The 15,806-nt window shown below is 41.0% G+C and overlaps 1 long non-coding RNA gene across 2 annotated transcripts; it reads left to right on the top strand.

Moving 5' to 3' along the window:
• The first annotated feature begins 3,459 nt into the window (after positions 1 to 3,459).
• On the top strand, positions 3,460 to 14,653 carry LOC145397434 (uncharacterized). Of its 2 annotated transcripts, none has more exons than XR_013896984.1 (4): positions 3,460 to 3,503; positions 6,702 to 6,838; positions 7,687 to 7,749; positions 14,470 to 14,653. It is a non-coding gene; the product is annotated as an uncharacterized LOC145397434 (long non-coding RNA). The 2 variants fall into 2 exon arrangements; XR_013896983.1 differs by having other exon boundaries at positions 6,702 to 6,842; positions 7,691 to 7,749.
• The last annotated feature ends 1,153 nt before the right edge of the window (positions 14,654 to 15,806 follow it).

The following is a 15,806-nucleotide window of genomic DNA, read 5'->3' as shown; positions in this document are numbered from 1 at the left end:
GATGTACTTGTTTACCTCAATAAAGGAATTCTGTGGTGGATGATTTTTAAGATAAAGATGTCATTTAAGATTTTTTTTAAAGTTATTGAATAAGTCGTTTAGCGATAGAAATAAACTGTATGACAGAGAGAGGAAGAAATTGTGAGAAAATGCGAGTTAACCAGAGAGAAGTGTTACAAATACCGTAAGACTAAATTGAGAGAGAGTGAAGGGTAAGAAATAATTGAGATAGTGAAGAGTACGTAAGAAAAAATTTTGATGGAATGAGTAAGATTAAATTGAGAAAGACGTAGTAAAGAGTAAGAATAATTTATGAGACGTAGTAAAGAGAATAATTTGAGAAAGACGTAGAAAAGAGTGAGAATAAATTGAGACGTAGTAAAGAGTGAGAATAAATTGAGGAAGACGTAGTAAAGAGTAAGAAATTATGAGACGTACTAAAGAGTGAGAATAAATTGAGAAAGACGTAGAAAAGAGAATAAATAGAGGAAGACGTCGTAAAGAGTAAGATTAAATTATGAGAGACGTAGAAAAGAGTGAGAATAAATTGAGAAAGACGTAGTAAAGAGTAAAAAATAAATTATGAGACGTAGTAAAGAGTAAATAAATTATGAGGAAGGCTGAAGATTAAGAATAATTTATGAGACGTGAAGAGAATGAATTATGAGTAAGACGTAGTGAATCTATCTATATACCTAGGCTGCTTCCCCCAAGGAAAGGGAGGTAGCCGAGACAGGACGACACACTCCCCATTTACTCATCCATTCAAACACATTCATTCGCATCTTAGCCCCAAAGAATAACGAGAAAGATCCTCACCGCACCACACCGCACAAGGGTCAACCGCAATGCAATCAGTGACATCCGCAGCAGGCTGAAGCGTTAGAATAATTTATGCCACATCATAACAGATATTGAATTATGAGAAAGACGTAGTGAAGAGTAAGAAAAAATTTTGAAAGATGTCAGCCACGTAACCAGAGAGGGAAATAAAAGTTACAAATACTACAGTTAACCCACCAAGATGATACCCTAGTTATTCCCCTACAGGTTTCCGTAACAGTACCATAGTCCTGAAACTTTTGTACAGTGCTTTCGATTAGAACCACATCATCTGGAAAAAACGCTGTGCTACGTCCACCCCTGACGCAAGCTCTGGATTGGGAAAGAGAGGCAGAATACTTAGAGAAGAATATTGAGTTGTGGACAAGAAAACTTATCTTTGTGTGTGTGTGTGTGAGAGAGAGAGAGAGAGCGAGAGTGAGAGAGAGATTTTGAACGGGTGTCTTTCATATGTGGGTGTTATAGGTGACTTTGCAAACAAAAAGGTAGGAAAATGTGAAGGCTTACCGCATTATAAACCAGTACCAGGGGGACGGATGATGGAAAGGGTGAAGGAGGAAGTAGGAAAAGACATTGGAAAGAGGAGGTGAAGGGCAAGAGACAAAGGAGGAAAGGGAAAGAAGGAGAGAAGAGGTTAGGAGGGAGAGAAAGGAAGAGTATTAACCCAGACCCATTGTGTGTGAGAGAGAGAGACCTTGAACCTTCCTTTCTCGTCTACATATATATAACTTCATTCCGTCTAATCCATCTTTTCTTACCTCTAGTGTTCAAGAGCAATATCATAATCTCTTTTTTATTAATTGACAACATATATCTGATGGGGAAATTTGGGTTAGTAAATGTTATTCGGACGTGTTGCATTTAGCCAGTCGTCACCAACCTATCAAGTGCATCTTCACCTCAATTAAAAAAAAACTGAGTATAGTGCGGATTACCATTGCTAATACTGTTATATATATTTAATTGCCTGTCTATAAATGCAGTGTTTAATTAGCAGGGACACTGTAATTCCATGTAGGGTTCCCAAAATAGAACCAGCAGTGTGTGAAGGTGTGGTGGCTTCGGGGGACACGAACCAAACGCGTACAGATTCCGTCCAGATGAAGAAGAGGGGGAGGGAAAGGGAGGAGAGAGTAGGGAAGGAGGGGGGAAGGGAGAGAGAGGAGTTGATGGTGGAGGGAGGAATGGGAGGGAAGGAAAAGGGAAGATGGGGGAAGGTAGGAGGCAGGGTCCCGGGAGATGGAGGAGGGAGTAAGGAAGGAGGGGGAAAGGAAGAGAGGGGAGTTGATAATGATGGTGGAGGGAGGAATGGGAGGTGAGGAGGAAGGAAAAGGGAGGATGGGGGAAGGTAGGTGGGAGGGGAGAGAGGGGAGTTGATATGTTGATGGAGGGAGGAATGGGCGGGGAGGAGGGGAGGGAAAAGAGAGGATGGGGAGAGATTATTTGCTACGCCTCTTCCATCCCCGTAATCCTTTCAGCTCGGTTTATGACCAAGTGTATTAAGATTAGAGGGGTGATGACTAGAAACCAAGGAGATTCAGTCCTTTTGCCTCACCCCCGTCGACTATTATGCCACCACGACAGTATACAAGCTGAGTGACCCATTTCCGTCAGGTGAAAACCAGTAAATACGCCATCCATACTAAAATGTTAAGGTAAATTGGAGAGGTACAAACTTGTGCATAAACGCTTTTCAGTAAACAGCATCACACCGTTGCATCATCTCGTGTGTGTCAGCAAAATTAAAAGTATATTAAAAGCAGTATAGATTTTTCAGTACGTACAGTGAATACAAAGTTCCATTTAGTTTAGTGGACGCGTTACTGTTACGTCGAGTGATGTAAGTTTTGCTCCTACGTCCGCCAGCTGTGTTGTATACGTAGCATCCGTGGAAGTGGTGATAGACTGGTGTTATTGCTCTCACCATTTATACCTCTTTCTTAAATATACAGCACTCTCATGAATAACGAAAGCCCATACAGCCATATTTAACCCTTTATATATGCGAAAGAAAGAACAGGAACTAGACGTATTCGTGGAAGTGGTGACAGTCAACGTTTTCACCATTATATCTCTTCTTTACCATTCATATCAAATATACAGCAATCTCAGCAATAACGAAAGCCAATATAGTCATCTTTAACCCTGTATTTTCGAAAGAAGGGGGAACTTGGCCAAAAATGTAAACGTGCGTACCGCACATAGGTCCTTTCCAAGAAAAAATTAAGATAAACATTCTTACCAGCCAGTTATTGCCAGAAATGATATTGTTTTGTATTTTGGGAGTTATTATAAACTCAAATTTGGATTATAAAAATTTTGTATCTTAATATAAAGACATTAACAAAACAGCATAATATAATCGCTGTTTAAGAATTTTTGTGAATATTTCTGTGCTCACGGCACGTAAAAATGAAGTGATTGGTATTAGTATTTGCGCCTCTAGTTTAGCATTAATAATTTCACAAACTTCAATATGTGGCTAAATAGGTCCGATTCAAGTGTCCTTCGTTTTATACAGTATATTGGAAAGAGCGGACCCGAACGTAAGGCGAAGAATTTAAAAGTAAGATACGTTTTCCCGGCCATCTCGCTCTCACAACTGCCACAGACGCCCAAGGAGTAACGTTAGGCACCAGCACCCAGCTCAACCATGTCAGGTATTTATTATTCTTCATTAACACTAAACGTTTTCAGGACGTATGATTTCAGGTTTTACTTTACAAATGCACTCTCAGACGATGTAGATAAAATTTTGCTGTCAGTAAGTAGTATTCATCAGTATATAATAATGATTTTGCTTCGGTATACCCTTTACAAGTTGGTATGAGATGATTAATATGAGTGAACTTGAAAGGGAGTTAAGCACCCCCTAGTTCGTTACGAGAAAGCCAAAATCGAACGAGTCACACACACACACACACACACACGGGGGAAAATTAACATAAACAAAAGCGCGAGTGGACTTGCCAAATATTACCAAAATTCCCACCTTCATTCTCGTAACAGTTCGCTCACCTGAAGATTAAGACTAATATCCTTTTCTTGGCCCAATGTTTCGTTCGTTTGCAGTTTATTTCACATACCTCAGTGCCAGAAACGGACATCGCTATGGCTGTATCCTTTCCGTAGCACTTCTTCGTGATTAGTACCCTATTTTAGCGTTCAAGGCGGGGAGATGGCGATTTTAGGCGAAGTTAAAGTGAAAAAGCATATATCAACATTTGCCAAGGAGTAGCGTCTTATCCCTTGCATGCAGTGACGTCATTCATACTCCCAACACCTCTTCCTAAGCGACTTATTTTACATGTTGCGGCATAATTTTCTCTTCCATATCTAAAATCGTTTCAGTATCAGCGTAGTTTGCTTGGTAAATTTTAACAAGTTGCCATTACACCCCCGAGGTTGTGCTGTATATTTTTCTGGACCAAACCTAACCTAACCCAACCCAACCTAACCTAACCTGCTGCAGTGGAATGCTTACCTTAGAGTGAGATATCATACTGTGCATTCATGATGGTGATATCCCTGAATTGCATATTGGCAACTTGTAAAATAATACCGTTTGCATCAGTAACATACAACATGGAGGTGAAACGTGACTGATTAGGGTTGCCTTATCAACATCTGAAAGAGAGGACGTTCCCTAAGCCGTCCTGCTCCCGCCCGACACACACTTTGGCGCTGTTACCTTGAAGCAGCCGTGATAATTAATTGTGCGTGTTTCTGTAACAATAGAGAGAGAGAGAGATCGTGACCGTGGAAAGTGTCTATGCTAGAAAATGTCAACAGCTGAGAATGTCTGCAGGAGATGTCTATTTTAGATAATGTTTGGAGTATTTTCCAGTTTTGGCCAAGTTGTCACAGTTTTTTAGTTAAATGTTTTTTTTTTTTCCAAGTTTACATTACCTTAGTCTTGGCTTTGACAAAGAAAAAAAAAAACGCGTACACGTGACTTAGACGAGAACTGAACGAGATCTGTACGGTTTCCTCTCTCTCTCTCTCTCTCTCCTTTTTTCGTGGATAAAATGATGGAAGCTGGTAATCCGGACTTTTGAAGAATTTTAAAGATTCTTTCCGGATGAGAATGTCGATACCTAAATGGAAGACATGTTGGGGAAAATTCGAACTTATGGCAACACTAGGCCAAGTCGCTGAGGCTGAGATGTTAGGGAGTCATTAGAATATAACCCGTATTGCAAGTGACATTCTTCGTGGCACCTGTACTTAAGCGATTTATTTTGCCGTTTATATTTTCACGCCATGTGCATCAGTAACCCAATAAACGTTTTTGTACATCAGTAACCCAATAAACGTTTTTGTACATCAGTAACCCAATAAACGTTTTTGTACATCAGTAACCCAATAAACGTTTTTGTACATCAGTAACCCAATAAACGTTTTTGTACATCGGTAATCCAATAAACATTTTTTTAAAGGTAGTGCAGTAACCAAATTCCTTTCAAAGAGGGGCTAAAACACACGGGAGATCCGTAAACCCTGCTCCTTGCCGATTCATTTCCACTACCTCAGTATTTTAAAACACAGAAGATTCCGTAAACCATGCTCCTTGCCGATTCATTTCCATTACCTCAGTATTCTTTGGTATGTTGATGGATTTTGTCAATATTAAAGCGATAGGAAAAGAATGTGAAGGTATAATTTGCAGCATAAATCGCTGAGGAAGATGTGTTACGAAGGCTTCTGTACCAGTTAGAAAGAGAGAGAGAGAGAGGATGGGGAGAATCTAATATTTTTAAAGAGAGAGATAAGAGAAACAGATTAAAGTTATCTCAAGGGTAGTGCTCGGTGTAAGGGCGAGAGTGGCATGCGTTAGGAGGTGCACAGAACGTTTTGACACACACACACACACACACACACACACACACACACACACACACACACACACACACCACTCTCCTACCAATTTTCTGCCTCTCCCACCATACCACACTTCTCAACTACCATACCACTGACAACCACACTCAACTACCATACCACTACTACTACCATACCAGTCTATCACTTTACTACCTTATATCTATCTGCCTTACCACTATCTACTACCTTATATCTATCTGCCTTACTACTGTCTACTACCTTATATCTATCTGCCTTACCACTATCTACTACCTTATATCTATCTGCCTTACTACTATCTACTACCTTATATCTATCAACCCTACCACTATCTACTACCTTATATCTATCAACCCTACCACTATCTACTACCTTATATCTATCAACCCTACCACTATCTACTACCTTGTATCTATCAGCCCTACCACTATCTACTGCCTTTATCTATCCTACCATACCGCCGTCCAGTGTGGTACCACTTTCTGAGTCTACCATACTGTATCAGTCTAGTACCACTATCCGTATCACCGTCTGTCCTACCACAGTCTACTACCACCACCACCACTACTACTACCACCACCACCACCACCATCACCACCACCACTACTACTACTACTGCCACCACCACCACTACTACTACCACCACCACCACCACCACCACCACCACCACCACCACTACTACTATTACTACCACCACCACCACTACTACTACCACCACCACCACTACTACTGTTTCACCGTTGTCCAACCACACAGCCTAATACCCCACACAGCCTAATACCACTACTGCTACTACTATTACTACTGTTTCACCGTTATGTCCAACCTCACAGTCTACCACCACTACTACTGTTTGACCTTTGTCCAGCCACGGCTTACTGCCACTTTCACCGTTGTCCAACCACAGCCTACTACCACCACAACTACCACTGTTTTACCGCCTGTTGTCTGTTTACTGACGTGTTTTACTACGGCTAACAGCAACTACCTCCTTCCAGATCGGTGTGTGGTTAGAATGGGCGGGCTGGAGGTGAGGGTAAACGGCCGTGACAGAGACTTTGAGGAAATGGCAGCAAGTAACGATGCCGCTGCTAGATACTTCCCGAGAGGCGACTACGTGAATGTCGTTAGGCAGGCAAGTCTATCTTTCTGTCTATCTATTGCCAGATGCCTTAATTCTCTAACGCGTGGCCACAAACAGATCGCCTCCATGTCGCCCTGTCCCCCGCCATTTCACTGCCCTGCTCCCAGCTCACACCCTCCTCCCTCATATACTTCCCCATCATTCCATCCATTTGATTTTTTTAAATTTGAACTTCACCTCATTGTAACGCATGTGCTGAATGGGAAGAGAGCCATTTAGTAACTTGTCTGTCTCTACCCATAGCCAGACGCCATAATCCCGTAAGAGGTGGCCATTTGGCATTGAGAGGGGCGCCAACGTACTTGCTGACACGTAGGGAACACGTGTTGGTTATGCGGTTACCACCCAGCGTTGTAAATGGTTTCGTGGCTGACAGGAAACCATTAGGCATGTCACTATATGTAAAGCCACCTGAAAAGAAAAGATTAATAAAAAGTGACGGGAATGATGGGAGAAATTGAGAGGACACGGAACAATGATGAAGGTGAAGGTGCTGCCACCTGTCACCACATTTTTAGTTTTGTTTATTCATGTAGGCGTTAATTAGTCTCCCAGGTTTACTGTTTAACGCTGTACGCCTTTTCCACAGCGATTTAGTTTTGCCCCAGACACCCTTGGTAAGCTCATGTACGTTACCTATGCACTGATGATGGTAATTTACCTATCTATATATATCCTTTTCTTTTTCCTTGGAGGCAAATCGTGCGAGCTTCCAGCATTTGGTTTCTTGCATTAAAAAAGTTTAACAGTCCATCTGTCTATCTTTCAGTCTGTCTGTCTATTTATCTCTCTGTCTGTCTTTATCCATCTATCTATCTATCTATGTCTATCTGTTGCAGAAAGTCGTAGTAGAACATCCTAATGGTCGGAAGGAAGAGTACGTGAGGGAGACAAGAGTCGAGGTAAGTTGATATGAACTCCTTATTGCTTCCTTCATACGATTTAATGTAGCTTAGAGACCTCGTACTGAAGGAGTTAATGAAGGTCGGGATCGTTTCGTTTCGTTTATAAAGGCTCCAACATGCATGCGTCGGCCTTGGTCCCCTAATGGTGGCTCTTAATGCTGCTCGATCTGTGGCAGCCTCCCTATTTAGTCCCTTATCCCTGAAGTCACACTCTGTGACCATCCCAGGTCTCTTTCGGTCTCAGCACTTCTCACTTTCTACACCCTGTTGCCATCCCCCATCCTCTCCACATGCCCGAACCATCTCACTCTAGCTTTCCTCATCACAACACAAGTACACTCCAGTCCCATCCTACCCCTTAACTCTTCCATCGTAAACCTACCCCCCCCCCCCAGGCCTCACACTCAGGGACGCACTACACATCCACCTAATCATTGTCATTTCTGTACGTTTGAACCTGTGAATATCCTCTTCCTTTACTGCCCGGGTCTCACTAGCATACAGTATTACACTTGTAACTCTGGCTGCATACAAAGAACCCCTAGCACGGAGGGAGAGCCCTCTCAGTTTCAGGAGAGGCAACAGCTCCCTGAACTTCTTCCATCCATTCCTCACCCTAGCCACAGAGCTGCTCCTGTCCCACCTCCGGCACATAACATGTCTCCCAGATAACAAAACCCTTCCACACACTCAAGCTACTCATCAGCAAGATCAATCCTTTCACGCTTGACAATATCCACATGCTTTTTCCCCGACACACCGCACACATGAAATCTGCATATCTCGCAGTCTGCCTTTAATACCACTACATCTCTTATGCATCCACTTAACACAACACTATACAGAATGGAATTACTTCCAAGGCCCATATGACAAACCGCACATGGCCACTCTCCCTCTTTGACAGTACCTTCACCAGCCCTAGATACCTTCACCTTTGTTTTTTGAGCATTTACTCCCAAACCCTTGTGCCGCTTACCATCTCTCCACGTCTCAAACCTTTCCTATGCCTCCCTTTCATTCTCTGCAGTCAACACCAATCACCAGCATACAACTCCCTTGGGAGTCCATCTCTGAAGTCACGTGAAAGGGCTTCAAGCACCATGGTAAACAAGGGGCTCAGGACTGATCCTTGATGCACACCAACATTCACGGAAAACTCATCACTCAAATCTCTATTCACTCTCACCTGGGTGTGAGCACCCACATAGATAGCCATAGCCCTTCTAACCAGCCACTTCTCGATCCCGGGCTTTCTCATTGCCCATTTCACCACCTCCCTAAGGACTCTGTAAAAAGCCTTCTTCAAATCAACAAAAACAAAGTGCAGGTCTTTTCTTTCCTATATATTTTTCCTGATGCTGTTGAACAGTGGGTGTGGCATTAGCGGTCCCTTTGTCTGGCATAAACCCAAACTGCATCTCGTTATTCACACTATCTTTAATCATGCCTTAAGAACTCTCCTCACTACCTTCATTATCTGGTCCAAAAGTTTTATGCCTCTGTATTTCCTCTTTCCAGGGCATCACCCTTCCCTTTGTACACATTTACAATCACACTCTTCAGCCAATCATCTGGGACAACGCACTCATATATAATTGTATTTATCAAGTCAGTGACTAACCTCACCCCTAAATCTCTTGAGGCCTTCAGCATGTAAACAGTCAACCCAGACACACCTGCTGCCTTCCCCACCTGCATCCTGCCTATTGCCCTGCTTACAGTAGCAGCATCAATCAAAGGTCAAGGGTCAAACACTGGATCTGCTGACTCCAAACCTTCCCTGCTCCAGTCAAACTCCTCATTCAGCAACCAGTTACAATGCTTTCTCCAGGCGTCTTTAATATCCCCACTGTTCACCACTCCCCTTCTTTCATCATTCTTCACACACTGCTCGCCAATAATATCCCCGTTCCCCCTCTTCATCTGATGTGCCACCGTATATTCTGCCTTTCAACATCCTAATTAAACCCGATCAGTACGAGTTCATTCCTAATTAAATAAAATCGTTTGGAGATTGTAGGTATGTCATTGTTGTAGTAGTAGTGTTGGTGGTGATGGCGGTGGTTGTAGTAGTGGTGATGGTGGTGGCGATGTTAGTGTAATTGCTAGTAGTGTTGGTGGTAGTATAGTAGTGGTGATGGTGGTCGTTGCGGGAGGAGGGATGGTGGTGGTAGTACTAGTAGTGGTGATGGTGGCAGTTAAATTATAGTAATGGTGGTGGTGGTGGTAGTAGTGTCATCATTTCCAAGATTTATTCAGTATTTTCAATTTGTATTGTTTCCCTGATTTAATTACATTTAGCATTTTAATTTATTTTTGTTCAGCATTTTTTAGATTCAGTGTTCTTCATTTAGCGTTTTGCAGATTTACTGATTTATTATTACTTCCGCCAATGAAGTTGGAGGAGGTTATGTATTCATCTGTTTGCCCACACGATATCTCCAAACTTCTCTGTGAATATCAGTGAAATTTTGCAAAAGGGCGGGCCATGAAACAATTGATTACATTTTGGGACGGATCCGGATCCTGGAAAGGCGTTGGCGGAGGTGTGTGATCTGAATGCTATGTAGGCCATAGTAGTTATTATTTAATATTATTACCTGTATTGTTTTTATTATAATGGTATTATTATTACTTATTTTCATAAGATGCATATTATTATTATCATTATCATCATTATTATTATTATTATTATATTATCATCATCATCATCATCATCATAACATTAGGTTGTTGGAAAGTGTAGGTAGAAAGGTCCACTGCATTTTGAGGGTAGTCCAAATTGTAGATGAGGCCTTTGTAGACTATGTACAGTTATTTACAGAATCAGCAACACGTGAGTAGACCAGGACGACATACAATGACACCCCGCCCTCGTAGTAGTCTGAGAGTCACTGCTGTGAGAAGGCGGTCGTCAGTGGTGTCAGCTCCTTCAAACCAGAAAGTGCAGCATGACTGGTAAAAATGTGCTGTAGCAAAAAGTGCTAAATATGAGCTTATTAATTTAAAGTGCATTTATAATTCCAGTTACCGGCAAATGTTTATATAAAATTATTCGGGGAGTCAGTGGTACACATAATTCCCGCCAGCTCCATGAACCCAGAAAGCGCTGCATGACTTGAAAAAACGCACTATAACAAAAAGCGTCAAATTTAAGAGACTGTTTCAAACGCGTACATAATTCAAGTTACTGGCAAACGATTATATAACATTTTTCGGTTTGTGGTTCACATCATTCCCTTCTCAATTCCTAGAGTTACTTGAGGTATAGGTATTAAAATTCTGGATTGCTAATACGCAGTTAAGTTAGACCTACGTTAACCCGCCGCGTCCTGTTGACGTATATATACTTCCACACGTTTTGTCACGGTCAGTCCTGTTGACATATATAAATGTGCATCAATTGCAAGGTCCCTAATTTGCACAATTTTCAATTTTCACGCGTGATTTTTGGTACGTATACATGGGACCCCTTCCTCTACAAGATGCCAGGCAGGGACAATGCCTTACCCTGCATGACCTCCTCCCCCCCCCTGCCATTGTCACGGCAATTCACCTGTTACCAGTGACCTGGCCAGTAAAGACGTCGTGTCACGTTACAAAATTCAGAGCCAGAGTGATTCCCCAATCGATGACAATGTGGAGGACAAAGTTGACGTAGCATTAGAGGAAGAAACAGTTAGAAATGATGATCAGGTAATGTTGCCAAAAAAGGTCAGGTATGTTGATGTGTTTGGTGAGTGAAACAATGCGTATACTGTATTGCCAATATTACTGTGTGAAAACCGATATACTCTTATACTACATATAAATTCGTACCAAATAAATAAATATCGTTTATGAGTGGTGTGGAATAGTTACCCTCCCATAGAACTTGTTTTCATTGGAGCCAGCCTGATAGAAAGTCCATTAAGGTTAGGGGTATTGTTATCTGTATCGAGTATTTTAAACCTCAGGTGAGCGATTTCTTTATGAATTTACGATGTTTTTGACCAGAAGCGGAGGTTTGAGCCCCCCAAAAAAATTTTCCCCAAATTGGTCAGGATTGGGGGGAGTCAGTGGTGGAAAATCAGTTTGGACGGGGCGGGTTAATACATACAATGAGAAACTTTGGCTCTGGCATTGCTTTATATACAGGAAAAATCCACCTCTAATTCATCCTCATCTTTGTTTTGTTGAGTATGTTAACTGCGTCCTTGGTTCCTTCGGGCATAGAGTCTTTTCCTTTGTATATACAGTATATTTTCTTTGAGCCTATTACCACATCGCTAGGAAAATCCAAGTGTACTGTAATTTCCCCCAGCGATGCACGAACTTTCTTGGTGCTGAGTCTGTTTTGTAACGTTGCTTTTAGGAGAGTCATTTGATTTTAGTCTCTCTGCCTCTGCATTTGAATGTGGAAGGGACAGCCAACTCAGCGCAAGCGAAGAAAGTTTTTTAAAAGTCTTCGCAGTGGCAGAGTCTGTGTACTGCCTGACCTCTCCAGAATTCAATCATTGTTTTCAAGTTGCTCCAGATAATGCCAAGATTTCGCCATTGCTTCTCCATTGCTTCAGTCTCAGTTGGCTTATATCCAAAGCTCTCGGCAGATTCAGTTATCTGTTCCACTATTTTGTTTGTGCTGTACACTTCTCAACATCAAATACATTTGTCTCAAAATTTGTAAATTATCAGGGAATCATACTCTCAGTTCCAAGTTAAGTTTTACAGTGAGTGATGTGCATCTTTCTCGTACAGTTTTCTCATCATCAGGAGGTATCTTTCCTTCACTACATAGCTTCTCAAATTCATATCCAAGATATAATTTAGGAATGGTAAGTGGATCTACCCTCGCTGTTGGAAGCTTTACCTTTTGACTCAGTATCTGGACAAGCTTCCTAAGATCATCATGTAGCTTAGTTGGGTCAGAGTTCTCGCTGTGATAGGTTTTTAACACTGCACGTCGTGTAACACAGGACGCAGACATTAAAGATACAGCATGTCCACCAGGTCAGGATAACCTACATTTTGAATAACACTCCTGAATCAAAACAGTTCTCAGAATTTCTAGATTAGCTAAAATGCAGCTTGAGTTCACTCCATTGACTGAGGATATATATATATATATTGCAGGTTCAACTCAACTAGCGTGTCTTAAATACGGGTTATATGAAGCAGTTGTTTTCCTTCATATAGAGCACTGTGTATATAATCTGCTGTTTGTCTCTTTGAGGAATGACTGAACCAGGTATATGTCTCTTCCACGTAAAATTCAATGTTTCTATGAGTGCCCCAAGTAGCACTCGATGCAGCAAATTTAATTGAATGGCATACATATCTTACCATCACAAAATTACATAGATGAAATTCCTTAAGATTTCACATAGTCCACCAACAGCGTCACTGTCAGCACTGGCCTTATGCATTCCTACTGTTAGGTTTTGCGTATTTAACTTCTTAGTCATTAGGAGTTCTATAAGCTTCCACCATATAGCATCCTCCATAGCACTGCCTGAGCCCGACCCTAGTTCTAAAAGTCCGCGAAATGTTGACAGTTTTGTTCAGTTGTCCACCGTAGTAACTTTAACTGTACCAAGCAACTTTACATCACCAGTATCTGCAGCTTCGTCTATGATCAAACTGCACTTTTCTCTCTCTATGTCAGTCCCTCATAAAATCCGGCACTACGACATTAACAACCACATCTCGTCTCTCGATTCGTCACATCTCCACATTTGATGCTACTTTACTGTCCTCAAATGCTCTTGCAAATATCGTGTGTGGTACTGAAGGAGCACTTTTCTGATACAAGAAGGGCAAGGCGGCTTTCTGCTTCGCTTGAACATAGGGAAAGCTTGTTGTTGACTTTGGAATATGTTAAGGCTGCCGCAAAATATATCACATGTTTTTATGTTTGTTTCCGTAAGCCTCTGCAGATCACGTAACATGGTATTTCGCACTTGCAAAATAGGCTTCTTGTCTGTCTCTACATGCGTTAACCAATCCTTAAGGTCAGAAAGTCTCCCAACACTCCCTGTAGCACTGATCGTAAGGAACCATGACCACCAACAGCATCAGGTGAGACCTGAAAGCCAACTGTAAATCGAGGAATCTATCGAGTGTCTCCTACGAGCTACGGCCAGCAACCAACACGAACTAATCCTGTCCGTAAGATCTGCCAACCACATGTAGTTTGCCTTGCCTTCAAATAGTAATGAATTTTCACCGAATATGTTATCAGTATTGCATAGAAAACATTCATATCACACCTAAAACTACTTTACTATATACAAAATATTAGATACCTTCCCAGCTACAAGGTAAAATGAAACATCCAATGTTTTTGAAGATGTGGCATTTCGCTTAGCCCGTGGTTCAGAGCTGACATGCCATATCAGTGTCGTTTTTCTTTAAATATATTCTGATACAGGACAGGATTTTTTACACCATGGCAAGTAGTAGTAGTAGTAGTGTGGCAGCCAAGCAATTGAAAACACAGCTAGGTCAGCAAAACCATGGTAGTGGCGCCACTAGGTCACATGTCAGCATGCATTCCATCACGTTCACCACTCATGTCTGCACATTATGCATAAACACACATTAACATATAAGAATGAGCAAAGTGAAAAAATAATGCTCAGTTTATAACAAATTACTTTAACAAGATCCAGATGATGATGATGATTATTATTATGACGACCATGATAATTATAGCACTAATTAATTTATTTCCAGGCTAAAAGAAGCGGAGATGATGACAGTTGCACGATTCTCTAGCAGGCAGAGGACCATCATCATCATTATCTTCATCATCATCATCCTTCCCACTGCTATGTAAGGCTAAGCACATTGTTTATAATTGTTTCACTATTTTATTTTTAAGTTACTGATGTATTAGTAGTGTTTATTCATTGGAAATTGTGTTGTATTATAAAGTTGTTTTAAAGGTAGATTTTTATTTTTACCCCTTAGTCATAATCTATACTCTTCTCACTCTAACTTGGTCTAAAATTCCATCTCTCCTTGAATACTAGAATATGCTGTAATCTTTTCACTCCATCTAAAATTACCTTCTTTCCATCTTGAATGCTGAGTTGTAACAGTAGATTAACATTAGAATATGATGCTAGTCACGAGAAGTGCAATGAAAAGGAGATGGTTGTATTTCTGCAACTAAAGCTTATTTCACCATCTCGCTGACAAAGTCTGCTGTGGTCCTACCGTCATCCCACAGCACTGCTTCGTGACTAGCATCATAATCTAATGTCATTCTGTTCTTACAACTCAGAATTCAAGATGGAAAGGCAGGTTAGAGTAAAAAGAGTATAGTAGCATCGATTTCTGTTTTAAATTACGATGTAGTTACCTTCAGTTGCATTAAAAAAAAGAAAATCCTATGTATGTCTTCGTTTTCAGCGCATCTGTTAACAAGTAGTAGTAGTAGTTATCGTAGTAGTAGTAGATTTCAGCATTTTCTGGTTGTTTCTGCAGCTTAGCTATAGTCTGCATTTTTAGCATTTTTTAGCCATTTTCACAATGTGATATGCTTAAGGTATTATTTTTAAAAGACATTTTACGCTTATCGATTTTCTAGAGATTTTTGGAGATTATTGTATTTAAATTTTAGCGAGTTCTGGGAAATGTTAGCGGTATCTGTGAAGTATTTAATTCGCAGCCCTACCCGCGAAAGTTTAGTATCCATCAGGCAGTGGGAGGGTGTGTGTTGATTCTTGTAGTCAGAGTACCTAGTTCCATTTTTGTGAAAGGGAATATTCATTTTCATCCATAGATCAGGCAGATATGTGATCATTATTTTAGACAATAGCAATACGCATTCGTGATTAAGATTGAAACAATACTCGTTTTTTATGGCATTTAAACGTCAGCAATATGCAGTCATGATTTTAGCAACTGAATTCGTGATTTTAGCGACAGTTTGCATTTATGATCAGTGTTCTAGACAGCAACAGTATCCATTTGTAAATTTAGACAGGAACAATGCGCATGTCATGAGCAATTTTGACAACAATATCTATTAGTGTTTTTAAACAGCAGCTGTGCGCATTTGTGAT

The sequence above is a fragment of the Coenobita brevimanus genome, chromosome 41 (assembly GCF_032717465.1).
Source record: "Coenobita brevimanus isolate Jiangsu-jjx chromosome 41, ASM3271746v2, whole genome shotgun sequence".
Taxonomy (NCBI): Eukaryota; Metazoa; Arthropoda; class Malacostraca; order Decapoda; family Coenobitidae; genus Coenobita; species Coenobita brevimanus.
Note: the sequence above shows the minus strand (reverse complement) of the source record. Positions and strands in the feature narration are given on the sequence as shown.